The 15,199-nt window shown below is 45.4% G+C and overlaps 1 long non-coding RNA gene across 1 annotated transcript; it reads left to right on the plus strand.

Annotated features, from left to right (window-relative positions):
• The first annotated feature begins 9,542 nt into the window (after positions 1–9,542).
• LOC126997326 (uncharacterized) lies at positions 9,543–13,923 on the plus strand. The gene is made up of 3 exons (XR_007752036.1): positions 9,543–9,699; positions 11,229–11,296; positions 12,615–13,923. It is a non-coding gene; the product is annotated as an uncharacterized LOC126997326 (long non-coding RNA).
• The last annotated feature ends 1,276 nt before the right edge of the window (positions 13,924–15,199 follow it).

The raw sequence follows: 15,199 nt of genomic DNA on the forward strand, positions 1-15,199 counted from the left end.
TATTTCTTGTTTAATATTCACATAATATTTGCTACCATTGCAATTAAAGGTTAGGTTAGGTGGGTTCTGAAGCCCTCCAAAGACCCTTCACATGTCTTCAATTTCCGTTTCCCTATTGTCTCATCAACACCAGAGAGTAGTTCTGCATGCTCTCTAAAGACAGATCCTCTCTCTTTCCACAGCACTCTACATTTACACAACATACACACCTTTTCCTAAATTATAAAATTCAACATGGCGCTTAATCGCAATGCCTCGGACTACCCGCCTGGGGGGGGGGGGGGACCAGAAATTCCCTCAGGGAGGACGCCCCTTTTGGCTGCCGACCTGAGAGGTGTCCTGATAACTTCTCGAATCTTTTTCTTATCAATTTCTGCAACATTCGCGGTCTTCGTTCTAATTTTCATTCTGTGGAACACCACCTCTCCTCCTCTGAACCTCGCTGTCATGATTTCATTATTCAGGGAGTGGCCCGTGGAAAAATACCGCGGGAGTCCCCGCCATTTTGATTGAGAGAGCGGGAGTAGTCACAAGTCAGGCGGGAAAACTAGGAGGCGGGAGCAGCGAGCTTTTCAAATCATATTCGTTATTACTGCCAAGGATGAGCTATGTGTGGGATGCATGACCCACTATGACCAATTGCATGTGTTAGGTTATTAATAAATAATAAATCCATAGCCGTTAGGGCGTTTAGTGTAAGTGTTGCACAGAAAACGAGATGTCAGTATGGCGAGAGCTGGCATCTTGACCGCGGCCGGGGAGCAGAGCATTGTGGGACCGCCGCCATCTTCCAAGCATCTGCCCAGACTTCGCCGCGACTAAACGTTCCTCCCGCCTCCCGCGCCACGCTGTCCATCATGGGGTTTTCCTGCCTTTGTAGTATCCACAATTCCAGAGTGATTGTGTACTCAGGCGAGGGAAGCCGTTGGGAGGTAAGGAGGGCACGGCGTGTTGCAGAGGAACGAAGAGGATTGAAGAAAGACTCCAGGGCTCCAGACACGAGGTAGAAGGTGTGGCTTGGCTTCTCCCCACTTATAGCTAAGTAATCTATTTCCTAGGATGTTTTAGGATAGCTACTAGGTTGGTGTGTGCTTGGTAATTAATTAATTATTCTTAATTTCCAGCGAGTTTCTCTGTTGCTTTCAATAAACTTAAGAGCAGGTTTTATCTGGCCTTTTCTTACCCTATAAGAGATGTGACTGGTCAGATATTTAAATAATAATAAGGACTAGAGGGGCTGTGAGTCTGATAACTCAATTTTCAGTATTTTATTTTATATTTTTTTTATTGCTGAGAATTTACGGGATTTTCGGAAGTCTAGACCTTTCAAGAACCCCACACTCGCCTTCTCCTCCTCACTGAAACACAGGTTTCTGAGGCTACTGACAACAATCTCTACTCTGTTCCCTCCTACTACCTCTATCCTAAATCTCAATCCAAAGCTGGATGTTGCATCTACGTGCGCAACGACATTACTTGCTCTCGTGCCCACGACCTTGACTCATCAGAATTTTCCACCATCTGGCTAAGACTTCATTCTCATTCTATTACTAAATACATCTGCGCTGTTTATCTCTCACCTAACTCTATTAACTATGTAAAATTCTTTGACTACTTGAACTCTAAAGTGGAGCACATCTTGACCCACTTTCCCTTCGCTGGAATCTCCATCTTGGGAGATTTCAGTGTTCACCACCAGCCTTGGCTTTCATCCTCTTTCATCGACCAGCCTGGTGAACAAGCCTACAACTTTGCTCTCCTCAACAATCTAGAGCAGTTGGTTCAGCACCCTACACGTATTCCCGACCGTCTTGGAGACAGGCCTAACATGCTAGACCTCTTTCTTACCTCTAACCCTTCTGCTTACTCTGTCAAGCTGTTCTCTCCGTTGGGCTTCTCCGATCGCAACCTTATTTCTGTATCCTGTCCTATCGCTCCTGTACACCCTCTGGACCCACCGAAGAGGCGATGCTTCTGGCATTTTGCTTCAGCTCGGTGGGACGACCTGAGGATGTACTTTTCCGATTTCCCGTGGAATGATTACTGCTTTCAGGAGAGAGACCCCTCTGTGTGTTCCCAGCACATCACAGAGGTGATTGTCTCTTGAATGGAGACATACATTCCACGTACTTTCTCTACTCCTCATGCTAAAAAGCCTTGGTTTAATCAGGCTTGTTCTCGTGCTGTCAAAGATATAGAGAGGCGATCACAAAAGGTACCAGAGCCTTCGCACTCCTGCTAACCATTATCTATATATTTCTGCCCGGAATCGTGCAAAATCTATTCTTCGACTTATCAAAAACTCTCATAAATGGAAAATGTCAAAACTTTTTCTTTTTTCAAATTCTTCCCGTGACTTGTGGCACGTAGCCAAAAACATCTCCTCCAATTTCACTTCTTCATCTTTCCCTCCTCTCCTTAACCTTGATAGCAGCACCGCCGTCTCATCTATTTCTGAGACTGAACTCTTCTCTCAAAATTTCTGCAACAACTCCACTCTGGACGATTCTGGGCATCTTCCTCCTACTCATCCCCCCTCTGACTCCTTTATGCCTGTTATTAAGATTCTTAAGAACGATGTTTTCTATACCCTCTCTGGCCTCAACTCTCACAAGGCTTATGGACCTGATGGAGTGCCTCCTATTGTCCTTAAAAACTATGCCTCCGTACTGACACCTTGCCTGGTCAAACTCTTTCGCCTCTGCCTGTCAACATCTACCTTTCCTTACTGCTGGAAGTACGCCTTCGCACAGCCTGTGCCGAAGAAGGGTGACCGCTCCAATCCTTCCAACTACCGCCCTATAGCTTTACTTTCCTGTCTATCTAAAGTTTTTGAATCAGTCCTTAACCGGAAGACTCAAAAGCACCTTTCCACCTCTGACCTTCTATCTGATCGCCAGTATGGGTTCCGCAAGGGGCGTTCTACTGGCAATCCTCAACTGACACCTGGTCATCCTCTCTTAGCCGTTTCGGTGAAACTTTCTCAGTTGCGCTAAACATATCGAAAGCCTTCGATAGAGTCTGGCACAAGTCTTTGCTTTCTAAACTGCCCTCTGACGGTTTCTATCCTGCTCTCTGTTCCTTTATCACCAGCTTCCGTTCCGGCCATTCTATCTCCGCTGTGGTAGACAGTCACTGTTCTTCCGCTAAACCTATCAACAGTGGTGTTCCACAGGGCTAAGTCCTATCACCCACTCTCCTCCTGTTATTCATTAATTATCTTCTTTCCATAATAAACTGACGGGCAGAGGCGAAAGAGTTTGACCAGGCAAGGTGTCAGTACGGAGGCATAGTTTTTAAGGACAATAGGAGGCACTCCATCAGGTCCATAACCCTTGTGAGAGTTGAGGCCAGAGAGGGTATAGAAAACATCGTTCTTAAGAATCTTAATAACAGGCATAAAGGAGTCAGAGGGGGGATGAGTAGGAGGAAGATGCCCAGAATCGTCCAGAGTGGAGTTGTTACAGAAATTTTGAGAGAAGAGTTCAGTCTCAGAAATAGATGAGACGGCGGTGCTGCCATCAAGGTTAAGGAGAGGAGGGAAAGATGAAGAAGTGAAACTGATGACTCCACTCTGCATTATTCAACTTCTTTCAGCAGAAGACCCTCTCAACAGGAATTACAAAACTCCAGACTGGAGGCTGCAGAACGCTTAACCTTAGACCTTGCTATCATTTTCGATTGGGGTAAAAGGAACCTTGTGTCCTTTAATGCCTCAAAAACCCAATTTCTCAACCTATCAACTCGACACAATCTTCCAAACACCTATCCCCTATTATTCGATAACACTCAGCTGTCACCTTCTTCAACACTAAATATCATTGGTCTATCCTTAGCTCAAAATCTCAACTGGAAACTTCACATCTCCTCTCTCACTAAATCAGCTTCCTCGAGGTTGGGCGTTCTGTATCGTCTCCGCCAGTTCTGCTCCTCCGCACAGATGCTTTCCATTTATAAGGGCCTTGTCCGCCCTCGTATGGAGTATGCATCTCACGCGTGGGGGGGCCCATGCACTCACACAGCTCATCTGGACAGAGTGGAGTCTAAGGCTTTTCGTCTCATCAGCTCTCCTCCTCTTACTGATAGTCTTCTACCGCTTAAATTCCGTCGCCATGTTGCCTCTCTTTCTATCTTCTATCGATATTTTCACGCTGACTGCTCTTCTGAACTTGCTAACTGCATGCCTCCCCCCCTTCCGCGGCCCCGCTGCACTCGAGTTTCTACTCATGCTCATCCCTATACTGTCCAAACCCCTTATGCAAAAGTTAACCAGCATCTTCACTCTTTCATCCCTTACACTGGTAAACTCTGGGACAGCCTTCCTTCGTCTGTATTTCCTCCTGCCTATGACTTGTCCTCTTTCAAAGACGAGTGTATCAAGACACCTCTCCACCCGAATTTGACCTCTCTTTTGGCCACTCTATACCACTTTCTGTTGTGGGAGCGGCAAGGAGCGGGCTTTTTTTTATACACTGTTTTTGTTACCCTTAAGCCGGCTCTTTTGTTGTAAAAAAAATCTTAGATCTACATAGTAAACGAAGAAAGCAAAATTGTAAAGTAATGCATATGCATAAGTTTTTATTATATCACAATTCTATAGCACACAGTGTAATATAACAAAGTGGTATAAAATTAGGACATACTTTTATTATTTATTTCCAATGTGAGGGTGCAATTTTGTTCCTAAGGTAAGGTAAGGGCGCAATTTAGGTCCCAGAGGTCAACGCTGCTGCCCTGCCATCAACCCCACCTCCAATATCTGTCGCTAGTGGAAGGAAAGTAACCTCCTACAATCCTTTCACACTGACTCCATAAGCTACACGCCTCGGCATCCATTTCACAAACGCAGAAGAGACGGAAAGCAGCGAAGTGAGTCTAGAGGTTAGATGTAAAAGGTGTATATTTGGGAACATGCAAACGCTGTAGCTGCGCGGGTTTAGACTGCGCAATGGATGTAAGAATAAAACTTAATCAATAAAACTGAATATATCAAATTTCCACATATGTACTGTCTATCTATTTATCTGTCTATCTATCTACCTACTTACTTATCTGTCTATCAATCTATCTAAATTCTTTCTTTTCTTTCTTTCTTCCTTTCTTTTTTCTTTATATCTATCTATCTACTGTCTACAATCTATCTGTCTATCTATCTATCTATTTGATTACCCCAACCGGCCTCTTGCACACTCCTTACGTTCTCTCTCTCTCTCTCTCTCTCTCTCTCTCTCTCTCTCTCTCTCTCTCTCTCACACACACACACACACACACACACGCGCGCGCAACACACTCTCTCTCTCTCTCTCTCTCTCTCTCTCTCTCTCTCTCTCTCTCTCTCTCTCTCTCTTTCAAGCAAGGTCGTCTCCATCACCACCACCACCGCGGAATCCTTGCATTACTAAAAACTCGCCTCCTTTATTTTGTTTTTATGTGGAATCGAAAGCGGCTGACCGAGCAAGCAAGTGTGTGCGAGTCCGGAAGCTGCCAGTCACTCTCTCTTTACTCCGGATATAGATTTACATAGAAAATCAGATCACACAGACCCCATGGTCCAGACTAGGTGGTCTGTCCTAAACCCTAAGTGATTCTACATTAATCAGAAGGCGCCAAAACGATGCATTTCAACTCTAGTTGATATTAAGTTGATGAAAGTGACGGTCGAGCTTGTTTGTGAAGGAGTCAGTCGTGTTACACTGGACCACTGACGGTGGGAGCTTATTCCATTCTCGCACTACAACGTTAGTGGAGAAAAATTTGGTGCAGTCTGAATTTACGTGTCTACATTGGAATTTTATGCCATTGTTCCTCGTACGCAAAGTGTCATCGATCATAAACAATGTTGATATGTCTACATTCGTGAAACCATTAAGTATTTTAAAACATTCGATCAGTTTTCCTCGGAGGCGACGTTTCTCAAGAGAGAACATGTAAAGGGTGGAAAGCCTTTCTTCGTAAGATTTGTTGCGCAAGGAAGGGATCATTTTTGTTGCCCGACGCTGAACACCTTCTAATTTAGCAATGTCCTTTGCATGGTGGGGAGACCAAAGCTGTACCGCATATTCCAAGTGGGGTCTGACTAAACTATTGTAGAGTGGAAGTATTACATCTTTATTCTTGAATAAAAAGTTTCTTTTAATGAAGCCCAACATTCTGTTCGCTTTATTTGCTGCATCGATGCATTGCTGTGAGAATTTGAGGTTTGACGCGATTCTGACCCCAAAGTCCTTAACGCATTGAACGCTTTTGAGTTTAACGCCGCGCATTTCGTAATCGAACTTCTTATTCCTTGTTCCAACTTGAAGGACCTGGCACTTGTCTGCGTTAAAGGGCATCTCCCATCTATCAGACCAAGCTGAAATTTTGTGCAAATCCTCTTGGAGGCTTTGCCTGTCTTGGTCAGTGTGAACCGAGTTACCAATCTTTGTGTCGTCTGCAAATTTACTAATGCGATTATTGAGTCCGACATCCACATCGTTGATGTAAATAATGAAGAGCATTGGGCCAAGAACCGAGCCCTGAGGGACGCCACTAGTGACTGGCGCCCATTCTGAGTTAAATCCGTCAATCACCACTCTTTGTTGTCTGTTGCTCAACCAATTCGCGATCCATTGATGTACTTGACCGTCAATACCTATTTGCTTTAATTTGTAATTTATGATGCGAGACTTTATCAAGCGCTTTCTGGAAATCAAGATAGACTACATCCAGTGATTTGGTTACGTCATAAACTGTGAAGAGGTCATTATAAAAGGTTAATAGGTTTGATAGGCAGGATCTTTTGTTACGGAGACTCAAGGAAGTTATAATGATGAAGGTGTTTTGTGGGAAGATCTTCAAGGTTTGCGAAGGTGCTTGGTTGTCTTTGAATGTGTGTGTGTGTGTGTGTGTGTGTGTGTGTGTGTGTGTGGTGAGAGGAAGTGGGAGGGAGATAAGAGTATATAGCTAGATGCGTAGAAGGAAGTGATGCTTGAAATTTGTGAAGAGATGGAAGAGAAAGAGGAAGAGACAGAGGGAGAGGAGACGAAGCAATGAGTATGTGGTTAGAGGAAGTAAAATAAGATTGGATGCGTATATTGAAGTTAATACTGATAATGGAAGCCTGTAGTGGAATAGAGGAGAAAGAGAAAGAGAGGATAAACAGAAAGAGGGCAGAAAATAAAGAATAAGAGAGGAAGGAAGGGGAAGAGAAAGAGGACATAGAAATAAAGAAATAAAAAGGTGAGAAGAATAAAACTAAAGACGTAGAAGGAGATGATGATGATGAGAGAGAGAGAGAGAGAGAGAGAGAGAGAGAGGATAGTAAGTAAAGAAGTGAAAAGAAGAGAGGAAGTAAGAGGAAGAAAAAGATATATAGAAAAAAAAAATGATAATGTTAGTGGAAGCTTAAGAAATGGAAGAGAAAAAGAGGATAGAAAGTAAAGAAGAATATGAAGTAAAAGAAAGTAAGAGGAAGATAAAGAAAGAAAGACGTAGAAGCATTAAGTGATGATGGTGGTGGAAGAGAGAGAGAATGACAAGGAAAAAGAGAAAAGAGGAAGAGAAAGGAAGAAACAGATATCAAGGTAGGAAGATGGAGATAAGAAAAGTAAATAAGGGAAGTAGAAGGAAATGATGGTGATGGTGGAAGAGAAGGAGAGTGAAAAAGACAAAGAAAGAAAAAAAAAAGAAGTAAACAATAGGAAGTGAGAGGAAGAATATTAAAGAAAAAAAAACATGATGAAATTGAAGTGACTCGGAGTTTTAATATCAAGAAAAAACTGTTTGATAGGAAGAAGAAATGGATGCATAGGGGGTCTCTCTCTCTCTCTCTCTCTCTCTCTCTCTCTCTCTCTCTCTCTCTCTCTCTCTCTCTCTCTCTCTCTCTCTCTCTCTCTCACACACACACACACACACACACACACACACACACACACACACTCTCTCTCTCTCTCTCTCTCTCTCTCTCTCTCTCTCTCTCTCTCTCTCTCTCTCTCTCTCTCTTCTGTTATCTTTTCTCTTTTCTAATTCCTTTCCTTCCTTTTCCTTTCCTTTCCTTTCTCTTCCTTTCCTTTCCTTTCCTTCTCTGATCTTCATTTCCCTTCCCTTCCCCTTCCCTTCCCACCCTATCTATCTATCTAGCTCATCTGATTATTTTCCTTTCTTTTTCTATCCTTTCCCTTACCCTTCCCATCCCCTCCCTATCCTTTCCTTCCATCCCCCACTGTCTCTCTCTCTCTCTCTCTCTCCTCTCTCTTGGGTTTCCTCGCAACACAAGCCACAAATAAGCCTTCAAACAGCATCTAACCGGCACCAACTCGACCACTAAAACTCATCTTCCGCCCCACAAAAAGACGCATTCACCATAACCTTCTGAAATGATAACAAGGAGACCCACCGTTTAGCAGTATGGGAGAGCTGGGACCATACGACCGTCAAGCGCTTGCCAATGAGTCTAGTCTTAATAGATGTATCGGCGCCTCACCTCGTCCGTCTGTACAGCCTCTCGTAGAAGTTACTGCTGGTATTTTCATGCACTTTGTGATGCTAGGGATAGTTTTACACGGCCTCTGCACCATGAACGGGATAAACACCCCTACCATTGTATATTTTTAGTTTCCTGGTGCTACTTCCACATGTATCCGTAGTTGTATAATCACACTCTGTACAGCCTGGGGGTTGGGATGGCATGCTCCTCCCTTCTCCTCTGTTGTTTACTTGCAACAATAAACTATCAATCAATCAATCACTCAAGCATGGAAACCCGGTTAATCTTCGCTGTGGCCTTGGGAATAGTCGTGACGGGAGCTTGGGAGACGTTTAAGAATATGGTCTCTTTATAGTTTGTTCATGTTCAGCTCTCGTAGAAGTTGCTGGGTTTTTCATGGACTGTTTTGTGATCTCATTGATAGTTTTACACGGCCTCTGCACCACGAACGGGGAAATACACACATGGAATACCAGTTAATCTTCTCTGTGGCCTTGGGAAACAGTCGTGAAGGGAGCCCGATACCCTTAACAATATGGGCCAAGTAGAACTCTTGGCATTTACTGTACGTATATATCAAGGGTGTAAGGGAACGTTCCTTGCACTCCTATATTGCAACAAGGAAATAGGCAGTGAGGGAGGGAGTGCATTGACAAACGTTTACTAGTAGTGGTCGAGTTTCCTAGCAGGTTGTTAATAGCTACACACAGAGAGGATGAGGATGAGGAGGAGGAGGATAGGAGAAAAAGAGGAAAGGGTAGGGGATAAGGAGAGAAGAATAGAAGGAAGATAGGAAGAGAAGGTAGGAGAAGAAAGCGAGGAAGAGGAGAAGGAGGTGCAGGGGAGGAGGAGGAGGAGTTAGGTTTAATTACATGCCACAGTACCAAGGAGAAGGAGGAGGAGGAAGAATAAACGAGGAGGAGGAGGAGGCTAGGAGGAGAAGGAGGGGAAAGGGAACAGAAAGGGATATCACACAATTATTTTTTTTAATAGAAGAAGAAGGACGAGGAGGGAGGAAGGAGGAAGAGGAGGAAGAGGAGGGGAGGAGGAGGAGGAGAAAGAGGAGGGGAAGGAGGGGGAGAAGGATCCTAGCACCATAAAACGCAGGATGAATCGTAGGGAGCAGTCAGTTCACACCAGACCCAAGACAAGGGCGGCAGACAGTGAGAGGCAGAGAGAGACAGACAGAGACCTTGATATACCTGCTGCCTTCACTTCCTTGCTTAACATTGCACGTAAGTTATGGTCCGTTGCTCAAAGGGGTCGGTATTCTCAGACGCTTCCACCCCCTCACACCATCTCTTTCCAAAGGCCGAAAAGGAGATAAATCGGGTTCCCATGAGTGTTGGTTGAGGTTCACGGTACAGAAGGAGGGTCGAGCTATCCCTAGGGTCATGAAACCACCTATGGAAATGCCACCCACAACTCCTACGAAAGCCTTGTTAAATGTATGTGCTTGGGCGCCGAAATGTTTCAAGAATATGACCGAGTGGGATGCTGGGTCAAAATGTGTCTCTTAACTGCGTATGGTGTCAGTGAGATGATGCACAGAGGGTTAAAGAAAGTGGGGTCGGTTGCTTTTAAGATTTGCCTATACCTATACGTACGTGCCATAAACTTCTCTTCCTCTCACTGTTCTTGCACTTCTTTTTTATATAGTGATACAGGTTTTCATTCTCTTCCTGCGCGGGTTTGAGGTGGTCGAAGTGTACGTACCTGGTTCACCTCTCCGTATCTTGTTCCGTTTCCGGCGTACCTTGAGGCGACGCTTTTACTCTCTTTACCCGCGAGTGTTTTGTTTACTACTCGTATTGTCACTTGTAACGTTGGTGTGAGGGATCTTGGACTTGCTTTGCCTCCTCCATTCATTCATTCATTCGTTCCTCCCTTCCTTCCTTCATTCGTTCCTCCCTGACTTTCTTCCGCCCTTCCTTCATTCATTCATTCGTTCCTCCCTGCCTTTCTTCCTCCCTTCCTTCCTCCATTCATTCATTCATTCGTTCCTCCCTTCCTTCCTTCATTCGTTCCTCCCTGACTTTCTTCCGCCCTTCCTTCATTCATTCGTTCCTCCCTGCCTTTCTTCCTCCCTTCCTTCCTCCATTCATTCATTCATTCGTTCCTCCCTGACTTTCTTCCGCCCTTCCTTCATTCATTCGTTCCTCCTGCCTTTCTTCCTCCCTTCCTTCCTCCATTCATTCATTCATTCGTTCCTCCCTGACTTTCTTCCGCCCTTCCTTCATTCATTCGTTCCTCCCTGCCTTTCTTCCTCCCTTCCTTCCTCCATTCATTCATTCATTCGTTCCTCCCTGACTTTCTTCCGCCCTTCCTTCATTCATTCGTTCCTCCCTGCCTTTCTTCCTCCCTTCCTTCCTCCATTCATTCATTCATTCGTTCCTCCCTGCCTTTCTTCCTCCCTTCCTTCCTCCATTCATTCATTCATTCGTTCCTCCCTGCCTTTCTTCCTCCCTTCCTTCCTCCATTCATTCATTCGTTCCTCCCTGCCTTTCTTCCTCCCTTCCTTCCTCCATTCATTCATTCATCCCTGCCTTTCTTCCTTCCTTTCCTTTCCTTTCTTCCATCCACGCAAGTTTCGTCCTGGTATACCTTTCAATAGGCGAGCTGATTGTCCCTTGTTTGTCCCCAGGGTTATAACATCATGGAGTGGCAATCTAGACGTGTCCTAATCCTACCCATTCTGGAGAGGGATGTGGGACCTTGCTTATGTATGTTTGTATGAATGTATATATTTTCTACTTCTTTCCAGCATTACCATGAAGACCTCACTGGCTACAATGACCTTGGTGGCGGTGGTGGCGACGGTGTGCGCGCAAAGTGAGTATAATGAGAGGGTATGATGAGTATAAGTATGATGAATGAGTATGAAGAGGATGAGTATGAAGAGGATGAGTATAATGATGATGAGTATAATGATGATGAGTATAATGATGATGAGTATAATGATGATGAGTATAATGATGATGAGTATAATGATGATGAGTATAATGATGATGAGTATGGAGTATGATGAGTATGGAGTATAATGATGATGAGTATGGAGTATAATGATGATGAGTATGGAGTATAATGATGATGAGTATGGAGTATAATGATGATGAGTATGGAGTATAATGATGATGAGTATGGAGTATAATGATGATGAGTATGACGATGATGAGTATGGAGTATGACGATGATGAGTATGGAGTATGACGATGATGAGTATGGAGTATGGCGATGATGAGTATGGAGTATGGCGATGATGAGTATGGAGTATGAGGATGATGAGTATGGAGTATGAGGATGATGAGTATGGAGTATGAGGATGATGAGTATGAAAATGAGGATGATGAGTATGAAAATGAGGATGATGAGTATGAAAATGAGGATGATGAGTATGAAAATGAGGATGATGAGTAAGTATGATGAGGATAAGTATAATGAGTCGGTACGAATGTAATGAGTATAATAATAAGGTTCTAGAACTGGATTAAATTCGCAAGTGTGTTTCCGCAAGTTTCACAATTATGATACAGAAGAAAGGTCAAACTACTGCCTGCCCCTGGGTCATAAAACTCGTATCCCTGGAAATGCCCATAACCCGAACGAAAGCCTTGTCAAACGTGTGTGTTAGCCTATTTGAAAAGCCTCTCGTATAATTCTTTGGGGGATTTTCATGTCATTTTGTGATGCTGGTGATAATTTTACATTGCTTCTCATCTTGAAAGGGACAAACACCCATGAAAACCCGGTTCATCCTCTCTGTGTCTTTGGGATATAGCCGTAATGGGAGGCCGATACATTTACCTTTACTGGATCTCTACCCGACACAGATCCGCTCTGCCCCCCTAACTTCGACCTCGCCGCCGCCACGTTCCCTATCGGCCAGAGTCCCTCGCGTTGCCGGAGCAACCGTGACTGCTCCAGAGGTACTTTGTGCTGTCCTGCGATTTCCTCCCCGACACCCCTATGCCTCGCGCCGGTCACTAACACGCTCCCTGGTGATCCAGGCCTCGGCGGTGGACTTGGAGGCTCATCTGGTAGGCCTTTTGCTAGACCGAGTGTGTCCTTTACTAAGTTAAGGCCGCTCCGGCACGTTCCCTAAGAACATGACCCCTAACACTGTGTAATCGTAATCTTCTCTTCTCTACAGATCCACGCTGTCCCGCTAACTTCAACCTCGCTGCCGCCCTATTTCCTGTCGGCCAGAGTCCCACGCCTTGCCGTTCCAACCGCGAATGTTCAAGAGGGACTTTGTGCTGCCCTGCTATCGCCTCCCGGACGAACCTCTGCCTTTCACCCGAAAACCCTGGCCTCGAGGGTGGACCTGGAGGGCCTTTTGGCAGGCCGGGTCGTCGCTGCCCCCCGCCCCTGAACTTGGCCTTGGTCCGCTTCATCGCTGGCCTGCCGATATATTGTAGGAACAACAGTCAGTGCCCCCGAGGTCAACGCTGCTGCCCTGCCATCAACCCTTTGTCCAATATCTGCCGTGAGGTTTAGATGTTTGGACCGCGGATCTTTGATAATGTTGAATGTTGCAATGGTGGTGGTGTATGTGTGAACGTAACGATATGGCCGATATTTATAGGTTTTGTACTGCGACACTCAGGAACATATTCTTAAACGTCTCATGGTCCCATTACGGCTTTTTCCAAGGTCACAGAGGAGACTAACTGTGTATTCATGGGTGATTTTTCCGGTTCAAGATGCTAGAGCAGTGTAAAACTATTCTCATCACAAAACGGTCTATGGAAAGCCCAGCAACTTCTATTATGAGAGGCTTTTCATATTCTTAAACGTCTCCGGTTCCCATTTCGACTATTTCCCAAGGCCACAGATCGAGAAGACTATAACCGGGTTTTCAAGGGTGATTTTTCCGGTTCAAGATGCTGAAATCGTGTAAAACTAGCCCTAGCATCGCAAAACAGTTTATGGAAAGCCCAGTAACTTCGAGAGGCTTTCCATATTCTTAAACGTGTCCGGTTCCATTTCGACTATTTCCTAAGGCCACAGAGAAGAATATCCGGGTTTTCAAGGGTGAATTTTCCGGTTCAAGATGCTGAAACCGTGTAAAACTATCCCAAGCATCGCAAAACAGTTTATGGAAAGCCCAGTAACTTCGAGAGGCTTTCCATATTCTTGAACGTGTCCGGTTCCATTTCGACTATTTCCTAAGGCCACAGAGAAGAATATCCGGGTTTCCAAGGGTGAATTTTCCGGTTCAAGATGCTGAAACCGTGTAAAACTATCCCTAGCGTCGCAAAACAGTTTATGGAAAGCCCAGTAACTTCGAGAGGCTTTTCAAACAGACGGACTGAGGTGCCGATACGTTAATAAGAATACGGCCCAGCTTGACTCGGTCCTTGGAAATCCTTAATGATATGCAGATACAAAAGATAAAACCTAAATATTTATCTACCCCAGCTAAGTCTATATGTGTATGAATAAATGAATGAAGTGGGCGTGTTATTTTACTCTCGATTAAACCTTCCTCTACAAGTACTTGATCAAAAGAGAAGGGGAGAGGGAGAGGGGGGCTGGAGAGGGGAGAAGAGGGAGGAGAGGGGCTGGAGAGGGGAGAAGAGGGAGGAAAGGGCTGGAGAGGGAGAAGAGGGAGGAGGGGGCTGGAGAGGGGAAAAGAGGGAGGGAGGGGGCTGGAGAGGGGAGAAGAGGGAGGAGGGGGCTGGAGAGGGGAGAAGAGGGAGGGAGGGGGCTGGAGAGGGGAGAAGAGGGAGGGAGGGGGCTGGAGAGGGGAGAAGAGGGAGGGAGGGGGCTGGAGAGGGGAGAAGAGGGAGGGAGGGGGCTGGAGAGGGGAAAAGAGGGAGGGAGGGGGCTGAAGAGGGGAGAAGAGGGAGGGAGGGGGCTGGAGAGGGGAAAAGAGCGAGGGAGGGGCTGAAGGGGAGAAGAGGGAGGAGGGGCTGGAGAGGGGAAAAGAGGGAGGAGGGACTGGAGAGGGAGAAGAGGGAGGAGGGGGCTGGAGAGGGGAAAGAGGGAGGAGGGGGCTGAAGAGGGAGAAGAGGGAGGGAGGGGGCTGGAGAGGGGAGAAGAGGGAGGGAGGGGGCTGGAGAGGGGAAGGGGGAGAGGGGAGCTGGAGAGATGAATAACCAGGACAGCCTCTCGTTCTATCTTCTATCGATATTTCCACGCTGACTGCTCTTCTGAACTTGCTAACTGCATGCCTCCCCCACTCCCGCGGCCCCGCTGCACTCGACTTTCTACTCATGCTCATCCCTATACTGTCCAAACCCCTTATGCAAGAGTTAACCAGCATCTTCACTCTTTCATCCCTCACGCTGGTAAACTCTGGAACAATCTTCCTTCATCTGTATTTCCTCCTGCCTACGACTTGAACTCTTTCAAGAGGAGGGTATCAGGACACCTCTCCTCCCGTATTTGATCTTCCTTTCGGCCACCTCTTTTGTTTCTTTTTTAGGAGAAGCGAGTAGCGGGCTTTTTTTTATTATTGTTTTCTTTTTTTGTGTGCCCTTGAGCTGCCTCCTTTGTTGTAAAAAAATAAAAAAAATAAAAATAAATAATACACCAACACTTAAATGTCACCCACACTTCACAACATTCACTTAAACGCATACACAAACAAACACCTTTTCTTAGTGTCTTGTCTATGTCGATGACCTCTGTAAGTTTGTCCAAATAAAGTAACCCTGGCGGATATGACTTTCTCTATTCGTGAACCGATTAGCACTTAGAACGCTCGCTACCACCAACAATACTGCAAAA

This window comes from Eriocheir sinensis, chromosome 12, assembly GCF_024679095.1.
Source record: "Eriocheir sinensis breed Jianghai 21 chromosome 12, ASM2467909v1, whole genome shotgun sequence".
Classification (NCBI taxonomy): Eukaryota; Metazoa; Arthropoda; class Malacostraca; order Decapoda; family Varunidae; genus Eriocheir; species Eriocheir sinensis.